General features: G+C 45.0%; 1 protein-coding gene across 9 annotated transcripts in view; it reads left to right on the top strand.

Moving 5' to 3' along the window:
• Window positions 1-13,008, top strand: part of cadps2 (Ca++-dependent secretion activator 2) — a 454,296-nt gene that overhangs the window by 268,427 nt on the left and 172,861 nt on the right. The window lies entirely within an intron of this gene.

Genomic DNA, 13,008 nt, shown 5'->3' with positions numbered 1-13,008 from the left:
AACTAGAGATTCCCTGTTACGTGCAGGAAGAAACTGCAGATGCTGGTTTACACCGAAGAAAGACACAAAGTGATGGAGTAACTCAGCGGGTCAGACAGCATCCCTGGAGAAAAGGAACAGGTGATGTTTTGGGTCGAGACCCTTCTACAGACTGCTCCAGTCTCCAGTCTGAAGAAGGGTTCTGACCCAAAACGTCACCTATTCCTTTTCTCCAGAGATGCTGCCTGACCCGCTGAGTTACTCCAGCATTCTGTGCCGATCTTTCTTATATATAGGAGGGAGACACCATTTTAAAAATAAAAGGCAAAAAAACATTATTTTGCTTTGGAAGGTACTGCAGATGCTGGTTTACACCAAAGGTAGGCACAAAATGCTGGAGTCACTCAGCGGATCAGGCAGCATCTCTGAAGAAAAGAAATAGGTGACGTTTCACTCGAGATGGTTCTTCTGAAGAAGGGTGACGACCCAAAACGTCACCTATTCCTTTTCTCCAGAGATGCTGTCTGACCCGCTGAGTTACTCCAGCATCTTGGGTCCATGTTTGGTACATTATTTTGCTGCACTCTCCAATCAATATCCTTATCCTTTGGGTTGTGAGGCTCTTTATCTTGTTATCTTGTTTATATCTTGTTTCAGAAATTTAAAAATAAAATAATTGGAGTCAAATGTGTAGTGAAGTATAACAACTGACTTGTCCCAGGTTGATCCCTGGGATGGCAGGACTTTCATATGAAGAAAGACTGGATAGACTAGGCTTACACTCGCTGGAATTTAGAAGACTGAGGGGGGATCTTATTGAAACATATAAAATTCTTAACGGGTTGGAGAGGCTAGATGCGGGAAGATTGTTCCCGATGTTGGGGAAGTCCAGAACCAGGGGTCACAGCTTAAGGATAAGGGGGAAGTCTTTTAGGACCGAGATGAGAAAACATTTCTTCACACAGAGAGTGGTGAGTCTGTGGAATTCTCTGCCACAGAAGGTAGTTGAGGCCAGTTCATCGGCTATATTTAAGAGGGAATTAGATGTGGCCCTTGTGGCTAAAGGGATCAGGGGGTATGGAGAGAAGGCAGGTACAGGTTACTGAGCTGAATGATCAGCCATGATCATATTGAATGGCGGTGCAGGCTCGAAGGGCCGAATGGCCCACTCCTGCACCTATTTTCTATGTTTCTATGTCCACTTTAAACGAGTGTGCATCGGCCTGTTATGGCCCTTCTGCCATTTTGTCATCGGTTGCTAAGAAACAGAGGAAGAACATTTCATCAAAGCTTTGAGAGCGAGGGGGTCTCTCTCTCTCTCTCTCTCTCTCTCTCTCTCTCTCTCTCTCTCTCTCTCTCTCTCTCTCTCTCTCTCTCTCTCTCCCCCTCCCCCCCCTCTCTCTCTCTCTCTCTCTCTCTCTCTCCCCCTCCCCCTCTCCCTCTCCCTCTCTCTCGCACTCTCTCTCCCTCTCGCACTCTCTCTCTCGCACTCTCTCTCTCTCGCACTCTCTCTCTCTCTCTCACACACGCACACACACAGTACAATTGTGGTAAACCAGTGTTAATGTCCATTCCCCCAACTTACATGTGATGGCTCAAGTGGCCATTGTCAGTCCAAAGTATACTGTTCCTAAAAAAAGTTTGCCTCAACTTTTCTTCCCAACAGCACCTCGAATGTTTCAAACATGGTGGAATGATTTCGGCATTGATTATCTAGTGCCCTGGCCTTGTTTACGTCGCTCTCTCTCTCTCTCCTGCCTTACTTTTTGCAGCGGCAAAAATAAAGGAAGGAATGCAGTATCCCGATGGCTCCTTTCATGCATGGAGTATAGAATGTGCAGTGAGGTCTCACAGTGCCCCCTAGGCATTCAGTCCCCATTGGTTCCAACATTGAATGCTGCAATAGCCAGAGATATCCTGTATTGTTATCAGCTAAATGGAATCATGAGAGCCTGAAAGGTATTTGAGAATGAAGTGAAAATCATTTTCACAAGTGGATGATTACTTTTGCCAGCTGTTAACTGAACTCAATCAGAATGTCCTAGATTTCTTAGACTGCATTAATTGGTCTTTGGACCTTGACTGAGAAATTTGTGCTTCGGCAGCAGAAAAATAGTTCCAGGTATTGATTTCTCTGTGTATTGATTTTTTCAGTGCATTTTTCCTTTCACCATTTGAGTTTATGAAACCTTGCACATACAATGGGCCAGTAATTCAAATTAGATTGCTGCATACCTCATAAAAAAAGCACAGTTCAAGTACAGAACGTAGAGATCTCCCAAAGAAGATTACCTGCTTTTAAACACTGACTGATAAATATATTTTGAGCTTCGACATATTTATTTTCTCTTGATGAATATAACCTTGCTCCATTATGGTATGAATCGATCACATACAGTCAGTCTATCACAATGGTGCAGTTATTTTCATTAGAAAGTTGGGGAAACAATAATGCAGAGCTGGACACAAAAAGCTGGAGTAACTCAGCGGGTCAGGCAGCATCACTGGAGAGAAGGAATGGGTGACGTTTCAGGTCGAGACCTTTCTTCTGAAGAATAAGACAATAACTGCAGACGCTGGTACAAATCGAAGGTATTTATTCACAAAATGCTGGAGGAACTCAGCAGGTCAGGCAGCATCACTGGAGAGAAGGAATGGGTGACGTTTCAGGTCGAGACCCTTCTTCTGAAGAAGATCTGAAGAAGGGTCTCGATCGAAACGTCACTCATTCCTTCTCTCCAGAGACGCCGCCTGTCCCGCTGAGTTACTCCAGCTTTTCGTGTCTATCCTCGGTTTAAACCAGCATCTGCAGTTCCTTCTTGCAACAACAATGCAGAGCTTGGTGCATGAGTCTAAAATGAGAAAGTGACAGTGGTAAGTTCCATTTAAATGGTAACTTTCACACCAATCGAGAGACCATTGAAATGGACGATGCTGTAAGGTGGCAAGTTGATGTATTGATCAGTTTAGTTTCAGTTTCAGTTTAGTTTATTGTCACGTGTGCCGAGCGAGGTACAGTGAAAAGCTTGTGTTGCGTGCTGACCAGTCAGGGGGAAGACAGCACACGATTACAATCGAGCCATTTACGGTGTATAGATACATGATAAGGGAGTAGCGTCGAGTTCAAGGCAAAACCAGTAAAGCCCGATCAAAGATAGTCCGAGGGTCACCAATGAGATAGATAATAGTTCAGGACTGCTCTCTGGTTGAGGTAGGATGCATCCGGTTGCCTGATAACAGCTGGGAAGAAACTGTCCCTGAATCTGGAGGTCATAAGATCATAAGTGATAGGAGTAGAATTAGGCCATTCAGCCCATCAAGTGTATTCCGCCATTCAATCATGGCTGGTCTATCTCTCCCTCCTAACCCCATTCTCTTGCCTTCTCCCCATAACCTCTGACACCCGTACTAATCAATAATCTATGTATCTCTGCCTTAAATATGTCCACTGACTTTGCCTCCACAGCCTTCTGTGGCAAAGAATTCCACAGATTCACCACTCTCTTGTGCGTGTTCACACTTCCGTACCTCTTGCCTGAAGGTAGAGGGGACAAGAGGTAGTAGCCAGGGTTCGACTTGTCCTTGAATCTGCTGCTGGCCTTGCCGAGGCAGCGTGAGGTATAAATGCAGTCAATGGAAGGGAGGTTGGGTGGTGTGATGGTGTGGGCTGCGTCCGCAATTCGCTGCAATTCTTTGCCGTCTTGGATGGAGCTGTTCCCAAAGCAAGCTGCTCTGCGTCCCGATAAACCGCTTTCTCGGGCGCATGTGTAGAAGTTGGTGAAAGTCGTTGGTGAATAAATAAACCTGGATTGAGTAAAACCTTATCCAACTCCAGGAGTGAATGTTTGTTCACTCATGATTGGAAGCAAGTTCTGAAATGAACTGTTAACAATAAAGATTTAGACATAGATCTGGAGAGAATGAGTAATGCGTCAGTTATTACTATTGACAAAATGCTGGAGTAACTCAGCAGGTCAGGCAGCATCTCAGGAGAGAAGGAATGGGCGACGTTTCGGGTCGAGACCCTTCCTCAGACTGAAGAAGGGTCTCGACCCGAAACGTCGCCCATTCCTTCTCTCCTGAGATGCTGCCTGACCTGCTGAGTTACTCCAGCATTTTGCGAATAAATACCTTCGATTTGTACCAGCATCTGCAGTTATTTTCTTATACTAGTTATTACTATTGTATCAGAATGCTGTGGATTCAAATCCCAAAGATACAGTCTGGAAAGGATTGTCTTTTGAGGGAATAATTAAAACTAAATTATGATGTTATTTCAAAGGAAAGAGATGATCTTCCTCAAGATTTTCCTCTTGCACTGAACGTTATTCCCTTTATCATGTATCTGTACACTGTGGACGGCTCGATTGCAATCATGTATTGTCTTTCCGCGGGGTGGCTAGCACGCAACAATAAACTAAAAGCAAACTCAAACTCAACTCATGATGGTATGCCCAAAATTAATTCCCTATCCACAACCATAAACTTCTCATTGTCAGATTATTCTGTGTTGGACTGAGCGGTCGACAAAGTAGCTGTTGTAGTTCCTACTAAATAATAGCCCCCTTGCTTTTAAAGTAGTTTCTTTTTGCTGTGGGGATATGGGGATATCATGAAAGGAAATAACTCACTGTTCAATTATACCGGGGAAAAGCCTGGCATGGACTTCAAATTTAATTAGTAGAAAGGTTTGGAAACAATGGTTTGTTTACCGCAGCGGTAGAGTTGCTGCTTTACAGCGAATGCAGCGCCGGAGACTCAGGTTCGATCCTGACTACGGGTGCTGCACTGTAAGGAGTTTGTACGTTCTCCCCGTGACCTGCGTGGGTTTTCTCCGAGATCTTCGGTTTCCTCCCACACTCCAAAGACGTACAGGTATGTAGGTTAATTGGCTGGGTAAAATGTAAAAATTGTCCCTAGTGGGTGTAGGATAGTGTTAATGTACGGGGATCGCTGGGCGGCACGGACTTGGTGGGCCAAAAAGGCCTGTTTCCGGCTGTATATATATGATATGATATGATATGATAGTACTGATTTATTCACAAAATGCTGGAGTAACTCAGCAGGTCAGGCAGCATCTCAGGAGAGAAGGAATGGGTGACGTTTCGGGTCGAGACCCTTCTTCAGTCTGAAGAAGGGTCTCGACCCGAAACGTCACCCATTCCTTCTCTCCCGAGATGCTGCCTGACCTGCTGAGTTACTCCAGCATTTTGTGAATATATACCTTCGATAAATACTGATATGTGTTCAAATTAAGGGGCTGCACTTCTCCCAAATGTCAATAGTTTTAGAAAAGATTGGAAGATCATTCTGAAAATATGCGATGTGCATCGCCATTAGTATGAAACCTGCAACCTGCCCCCTTGATCCTGCCCCCACTGCCCTTCTGAAGGATGTCATTGCAATAGCCGGTCCCAGCATCCTCTCTATTATCAACAGTTCTCTGGCCACTGGCACTGTTCCAACCAGTTTCAAGCACGCGGTGGTCCAGCCCCTACTGAAAAAACCTAACCAAGACCCCACCTTGCCTAGCAACTACAGACCCATTTCCAAACTGCCATTCCTGTCAAAAGTCCTTGAAAAGGCAATTCTAAACCAATTAGTGCCCTACCTGCACCAATACACCATCCTGGAAAGTTTCCAGTCAGGTTTCAGAGCCCACCACAGCACAGAGTCTGCCTTGTTGAAGGTACACAACGACCTGCTTCTCGCCATCGACACCGGCGACTGTGCAATCCTGCTCCTTCTCGACCTCAGCGCAGCGTTCGATACAGTGGACCACACCATCCTTATTGACCGTCTCCGGTACGCGGTTGGCATTGATGGCACTGCCCTGAGCTGGTTCGCTTCGTACCTCAAAGATAGGAGTTTCGCCATCAACATAGGCAGTTATTCCTCTGCTCCAGCTAGCCTCTCCTGCGGAGTTCCACAAGGCTCCATCCTAGGCCCCATTCTCTTCTCTCTATACATGCTCCCCCTTGGCCAAATCATTCAAAGGTACGGCATTTCTTTCCACTGCTATGCCGATGACACTCAGCTTTACCTCCCCCTGAAACCCAACAACCAGTCAAATTTAAACAGCCTCTTACACTGCCTTGAGGACATAAAATGTTGGATGGCACAGAACTTCCTCCAATTAAATGAGAGCAAGTCTGAGGTCATCCTATTCGGCCCCCCCCGACTCCATCAAATTGATAACAGGCAGTCTTGGAAGTCTATCCTGCCTAGTCAAACCGCATGTCAAAAACCTCGGCATGATATTTGACTCTGCATTAAAATTTGATAAGCAAGTCAACGCTGTGGTAAAAGCCAGCTTCTTCCAACTTCGAACCATAGCTAAAATCAAACCTTTCCTCCAATTCGACGACACAGAAAAAATCATTCACGCTTTCATTTCCTCCCGCCTAGACTACTGCAACTCCCTATACACTGGGATCAGCCAATCTTCCCTGTCCCGCCTGCAACTGGTCCAAAACGCCGCAGCGAGACTCCTGACGGGTACCCGTAAAAGGGACCACATCACCCCGATTCTGGCCTCTCTCCACTGGCTCCCTGTACGGTACAGAATCAACTTCAAGCTCCTCTTATTCACGTATAAAGCCCTAAATGGACATTCCCCCCCCCTACATCAAAAATCTTCTAACCCCCCTCTCTAACTCCAGGTCCCTCAGGTCGGCCGACTTGGGGCTACTCACTATCCCGCGGTCTAGGCTTAAGCTCAGGGGTGACCGCGCTTTTGCAGTTGCAGCTCCTAGACTGTGGAACAGCATCCCTCTCCCCATCAGAACTGCCCCCTCCATCGACTCCTTTAAGTCCAGGCTCAAAACCTATTTCTACTCCCTAGCGTTTGAGGCTCATTGAGGAGGCGCTGTGAACTGTTTGCGTGCTACTGTATGTTTCATTTTTTTTCCTTAGTACCTAATCAGATGTACAGCACTTTGGTCAACGTGGGTTGTTTTTAAATGTGCTATACAAATAAAATTGACTTGACTTGACTTGATTAGTAGAATCTCCCAGTAATTTCAGGACATTCTGAAAAATTATGTTGAGAAGGTTTACAGTCCTTCATCGTCCTGTGTCATACCTGGCGATAGATGCTTCGCTGGTGATAGATGCTCTAAGGAGATACCCAAACAACAGATATGTCAAAGATAGACACAATGTGCTGAAGTAACTCAGCAGGTCAAGCAGCATCTCTGGAGAAAAAGAATGGGTGACGTTTCAGGTCGGCACCCGGGTCTATTCAGAAGAAAAGGGTGGGCGATGTTTCGGGCAGGGGGTCCTTCTTTAAATTTGAGAGATTAACAGATTCATGATTAGTGAGGTTGTCAGGGGTTATGGGGAGAAGGCAGGAGAATGGGGTTGTGAGGGAAAGATAGATCACCCATGATTGAATAGCGGGTAGACTTGATGGGCCAAATGGCCTCCTTCTGCTCCAAGAACTTGCGAACTTTGGTATAAACCAGCATCTGCAGTTCTTTATTTCAACAGATATGTCATACAACTTTCCAGACTTATTAATGAGTTTACAAGAATATGGAAAATCTTCCAAAACTGCAATGGATTAATCATAATTGTTTGCTTTTCAAAGCCACCCATTGGACAAAAATGTAGTCATGTAAATTCCCTTTTAAACTGGCTTCTGAAATAACTGAAGAATTTTGTTTAGAAACATTAATGTTTGCAAGTTACCCAGTTAAACCAGGTTAGTCCATCTGATCATCTCAGTTTTAGAAAATCATGGGTACCTACTACACCAGTAATACTGTGTGGGAAGGAACTGCAGATGGCAGTTTACACTGAAGATAGAAACAAAATGCTAGAGTAACTCAGCGGGGAACAGGCAGCATCTCTGGAGAGAAGGAATGGGTGACTTTTTCGGGACCCTTCTTCAGACTCTTCAGAGATGCTGCCAGTCCCGCTGAGTTACCCCAGCATTTTGTAACTATACCAATAATATATTTTGTCCATGTGAATTAGTATTTTGCTGAGTCTGCATGACCTGGTGAAAGAACGTGAGAAAGGATTTGAGCCCTGGGATTATCTTGCTATATTGATACTAAATTTGAAAATCGTTGTGCTGTAAAGATGCGAGCCATGTTAAATCCCAGCTTTGTGTCGATGGTGCTAATTTCTTTGTTAGCTAATCCTGTGTAAAGTAAGCAGATTTCAGGCTTTAAGCAGCCTGCCATGAGGAATAAATGGGCACTTGAGACCAGGTACCTTAATCGGGCTGGCAAACAAAGGACTGGTTGGAATTGTGAGCTTTGCCTGTCTAACTTGAAACAAGTCTGTGAAATGGCTTCTGAGGCCTGTGTACTGAATAGGGATTGGAGATAGGAACTCCTCTATATCGACGAGACCAATGCTGACGGGGCGATCATTTTGCTGAACACCTCCGCTCAGTCCACCTAGGCCTACCCGATCTCCCAGTTTTTAAACACACTGTATGGAGTTTGTACGTTCTCCACGTGACCTGCGTGGATTTTCTCCGAGATCTTCGGTTTCCTCCCACATTCCAAAGACGTACAGGTATGTAGGTTAATTGACTGGGTAAATGTAAAAATTGTCCCTAGTGTGTGTAGGATAGTGTTAGTGTGCGGGGATCGCTGGGCGGCGCGGACTCGGTGGGCCGAAGGGCCTGTTTCCGCGCTGTATTTCTAAGTCTAAAAAAAAATCTAACTCCCCCTCCCATTCCCGCACTGACCTTTCTGTCTTGGGCCTCCTCCACTGTCAGAGGGAGGCCTAATGCAAATTGGAGGAACAGCATCTCATATTTCGCTTGGGGAGTTTACAACTCACCGGTATGAATATTGAAGGAATCACAAAATGCTGGAGTAACTCAGCAGGTCAGGCAGCATCTCAGGAGAGAGGGAATGGGTGACGTTTCGGGTCGAGACCCTTCTTCAGACTGATGTCAGGGGTGCGGGACAAAGAAAGGATATAGGTGGAGACAGGAAGATAGAGGGAGAACTGGGAAGGGAGTGTGAGGGGGAAAGAGAGAGACAGAGGAACTATCTAAAGCTGGAGAAGTCAATGTTCATACCGTTGGGCTGTAAGCTGCCCAAGTGAAATATGAGGTGCTCTGTCTCTCTCTCTTTTCCCCCCTCCCCCTTCCCAGTTCTCCCACTGTCTTCCAGTCTCCACCTATATCCTTTCTTTGTCCTCCTCAAGGTATGAATATTGATTTCTCTAACTTCAACCCCTCTCTCTCCATCCCTCCCCCATCCTCGTTCTCTGACTAGTTTCGCTGTTCTCCTGATTAACTTTACTGATTGTATGCCTCATTGTCACCTTCCCCTCAGCTAACAATGATCCACGCTGAGTTACTCCAGTATTTTGTGTTTATCTTTGGAGATAGAAGCGGTTGAGATCATATGCAGTTTAGTGGGTATTGGGACTCCACCCTTGAATCTAGGGGCATTGCCTCCGGGTTACAAGGAAGGCAAGAGACACATTTAGTTCTTCCAGTGACAAAGACGATGTGTCTTCAATTGAGCTAATCTCAATAAGGCTTGACGCCTATATGTCCCATTACAGTACACACTTTAATGCAGACAGATTTGGAAATAGAGATAGTCATATTATGTGACAGAGTGTCACGAGTAGTTTATGCAGGAGTTGTCCAGGTGAGTAACATTACTCCTGGAGCTTATTTCTTCTGGCAGTGGGTCCTTACAGAGACTAGCACAACCCAATGAATATTGTTTGATTATAAATAGAAAATGGTCAATGCACATCTGCTCACATGAGCCCAGGCTACACATGTAGTTTATAGCGGTCTGATTTAATGTATTTCTTTGCATCATTCCACCTGGCTATTATCTTATTTATGAACATCTATATACTAAAACTCTCGTTTGTTATCTTGTTTGTGACTGCACTTCAGCCAAAACGGTACACGACAGCGCGACAATTTTAGGCCCACCTTACTCACCATTGTCACTTTAGTGATAATGCAAGTAGTTTTATTGAAATCGGTCTTACATTTTTAAAGTTATTCACATTTTAAAGTTTAAAAGGAGGGGAGGAGGGAAGGAGGGGGGAGTGGGGGAGAAGGGAGAGGGAAGGGGGGGTCGAGGAGAGAGGGGAGGGGGGGGAGACGTTTGGGCCCAACGGGTCCACTTGGTCTAGTAGACACTAAATGCGGGAGTAACTCAACGGGACAGACAGGATCTTGGGATAGAAGGAATGGATGACATTTTGGGTCGAGACCCTTCTTCGGACTTCAGTCTCAACCCGAAACGTCACCCATCCCTTCGATCCAGAGTTGCTGCCTGTCCCGCTGAATTACTCCCAGCATTTTGTGTCTATCTTCAGTGTAAACCAGCATCTGCAGATCCCTCTAACACATTTTATTTCTGAAGCTCCTCAATCAATGTTTACTTTTAAAGCGTAGGAAAATAACTGCAGATGCTGGTACAAATCGAAGGTATCACAAAATGCTGGAGTAACTCAGCGGGTCGCCCGTTCCTTCTCTCCTGAGATGCTGCCTGACCTGCTGAGTTACTCCAGCTCTTTGTGATACCTTTACTTTTAAAGCAGTTATTTCAGTTTATGTTGCCTTTCATGGAATTGAACGTCTCAGTGATAGAAAGATGCTGCATTTGTCATTCCTCCATAGATGGTCCATTCATACACCGATGGAACGCCACAGCAGCTCAGTGCAAGTGCCCGAGAGAGCACTAATCATTGCACATTAGTATTGTCGTAACTCAACGGGTCTGGCAGCATCTCTGGAGAGAAAGAATAGGTGACGTTTCGGGGCAGAACCCTTCTTCGGTTCCGACCCAAAACGTCACCAATTCAATTTTGTTATATCATTCCTAAAATGTCGATACATTAGGCCTTTAGATGTCAGACTTTCACTATTGGAATAGGTATAGGAATAGCCAAAGTCTGTAGTCTCTTTTTTGCTCTGGTTTATATTCACCCACTTGTAATGTTGTATCCTTATGGTTTTGATGTGGTCATGCTTTATTCTTAATTGTTAACTGTATGTTTGTGTTGTCATTTGTGAGCGGAGCACCGAGGCACATTCCTTGTATATGCACATACTTGGCCAATAAGCTTATTCATTCATTCATTCATTCATTCATTCATTCATTCATTCATTAGAGCTTACTTTAAATGCACTGCACTTGTACCAAAGCAAGTGTATGGTGTAAATTTCCCCGGTGTGGGACAAATACAGGAATATATTATTAAGACCTGTTCATTGCTGCCAATACTTCTGAATGTGCGGGAACCAACCAGAAAATACAGATCGTCTGCAGCACTTTGTTCCACTTGACACCCCACCTTTCCTCACCAGCCCTCAATCATGACCATTCCTGTTGGAAAACAAATGAATCTTTAGATTTTAGAGATACAGTGCAGAAACAGGCCACCAAGTCTGCGCCGGTCAGCGATCGCCCCGTACACTAGCACCATCTTACGCATTAGGGACAATTTACCGAGGCCAATTAACCTACAAAGCTGTACGCCTTTGGAGTGTGAGGAAACCGGAGCACCCGGAGAAAACCCACACAGGCACAGAGAGAACGTACAAACTCCAAACAGTCGGGATCGAACCACGGTCTCTGGCGCTGTAAGGCAGCAGTTCTGTAAGGCGGCTGTGCCACTCTGTCTCTAATGAAGATGAAAAAATAGCAGACACAGACACCTCAGTGCAGTTGCTCATACAACTAACAGTGGGAGAAAAAAGTGTAAGAGAAGGCTCCGGAAATAGCCGGAGAGCTGTGAACAGAATCTTTTTGTGATGTTCTCTATCTGCAGGCAAACCATAGGAGTTTTGAACACCTATTCTACATAAGCAGGATAGAACCTAAAGTCCTTGATTTGGAAAATATAGTAAGGAAGCTATCATCTCTACCATTTTAATATTTTAATGAAACTCTTGCCAATTTTATGGTGAACTTTCAGCTTGCTAAAATTTCAATAGAAATCCACGATGTATATTTGATGCAGAAGCCGAACCAAACCACCTTTTTGCATCTTACTACACTCCGTTGTTAAGTCAGGACATGAGTCAAGGTACTTTTAATTCACACCCTGCCTGTGGGCATTGTTGGTGTAGGCTCAGGTTTATTATTGTCACTTAAACAATGGTCAGCATGACCTTGGTGGGCCGAAAGGCCTGTTTCCATGCTGTATCTCCCAACTGAACACCAGAATGGGCACCAAAATCTCACAATGGGGCATGTTGGTCGGCTTGGGCAAGTTGGGCTGATGGGCCTGTATACACACTACATGACTATCCTTACAACTGGTTTGAAATATAGCAAGTGCTGCAATAATGGTGGTAGAGTGTAATGTTTGACGAAAAAATCCATTTTATTCTCTGCTCTCTATAGATTATGAATGAGCCAATGGGTGGTAATATATGGGAATGGTAGTGCGATTCTTACATCAAACAATTTTTCTCCCGTCATGGTAGCGGGAGGCCAAGGCCTCCACCCAGGCCGACTCCCGGCTCTCGTGCGGCTTACGTCTGTGGCCCAGTGTCCCTGGAGAGGGAGCACGCGGTGTCCAAAAGCACCAAGGTCACTCTCCGCAATCTATGGCCACCATAGGGACTTGAATGCTTCTTCGGATTTTGGTTCCCAATTTTATTTAGTGTTTAGTGTTAGTCTCTGCTCCCATGTGCTAATTCAGCTTTCTCTGAACAAAATCAGGTGTTGTGCATCAAGTAAAGATGGGAATATTTTATCAAAGCAAAATATTGATCCTTGCTAATGCTAGTGTAAGAAAATAACTGCAGATGCTGGTACAAATCGATGGTATTTATTCACAAAATGCTGGAGTAACTCAGCAGGTCAGGCAGCATCTCAGGAGAGAAGGAATGGGTGACGTTTCGGGTCGAGACGCTTCTTGAGAGCTAATGCTAATCTCTTTGAACATTGTGTGAGCTTTCTCCAATTGCGTTGATGGATAGGAGTTCAGTTTTGTTTAGCCTCCTAATGTCTGAGACACTCGGGCAATGTCCTGAGTCAAATCAACTAACGTTTCCATTCAGATCAATTGACC

Source organism: Rhinoraja longicauda, chromosome 20 (genome assembly GCF_053455715.1).
Source record: "Rhinoraja longicauda isolate Sanriku21f chromosome 20, sRhiLon1.1, whole genome shotgun sequence".
In the NCBI taxonomy this organism is placed as follows: domain Eukaryota; kingdom Metazoa; phylum Chordata; class Chondrichthyes; order Rajiformes; family Arhynchobatidae; genus Rhinoraja; species Rhinoraja longicauda.
Note: the sequence above shows the minus strand (reverse complement) of the source record. Positions and strands in the feature narration are given on the sequence as shown.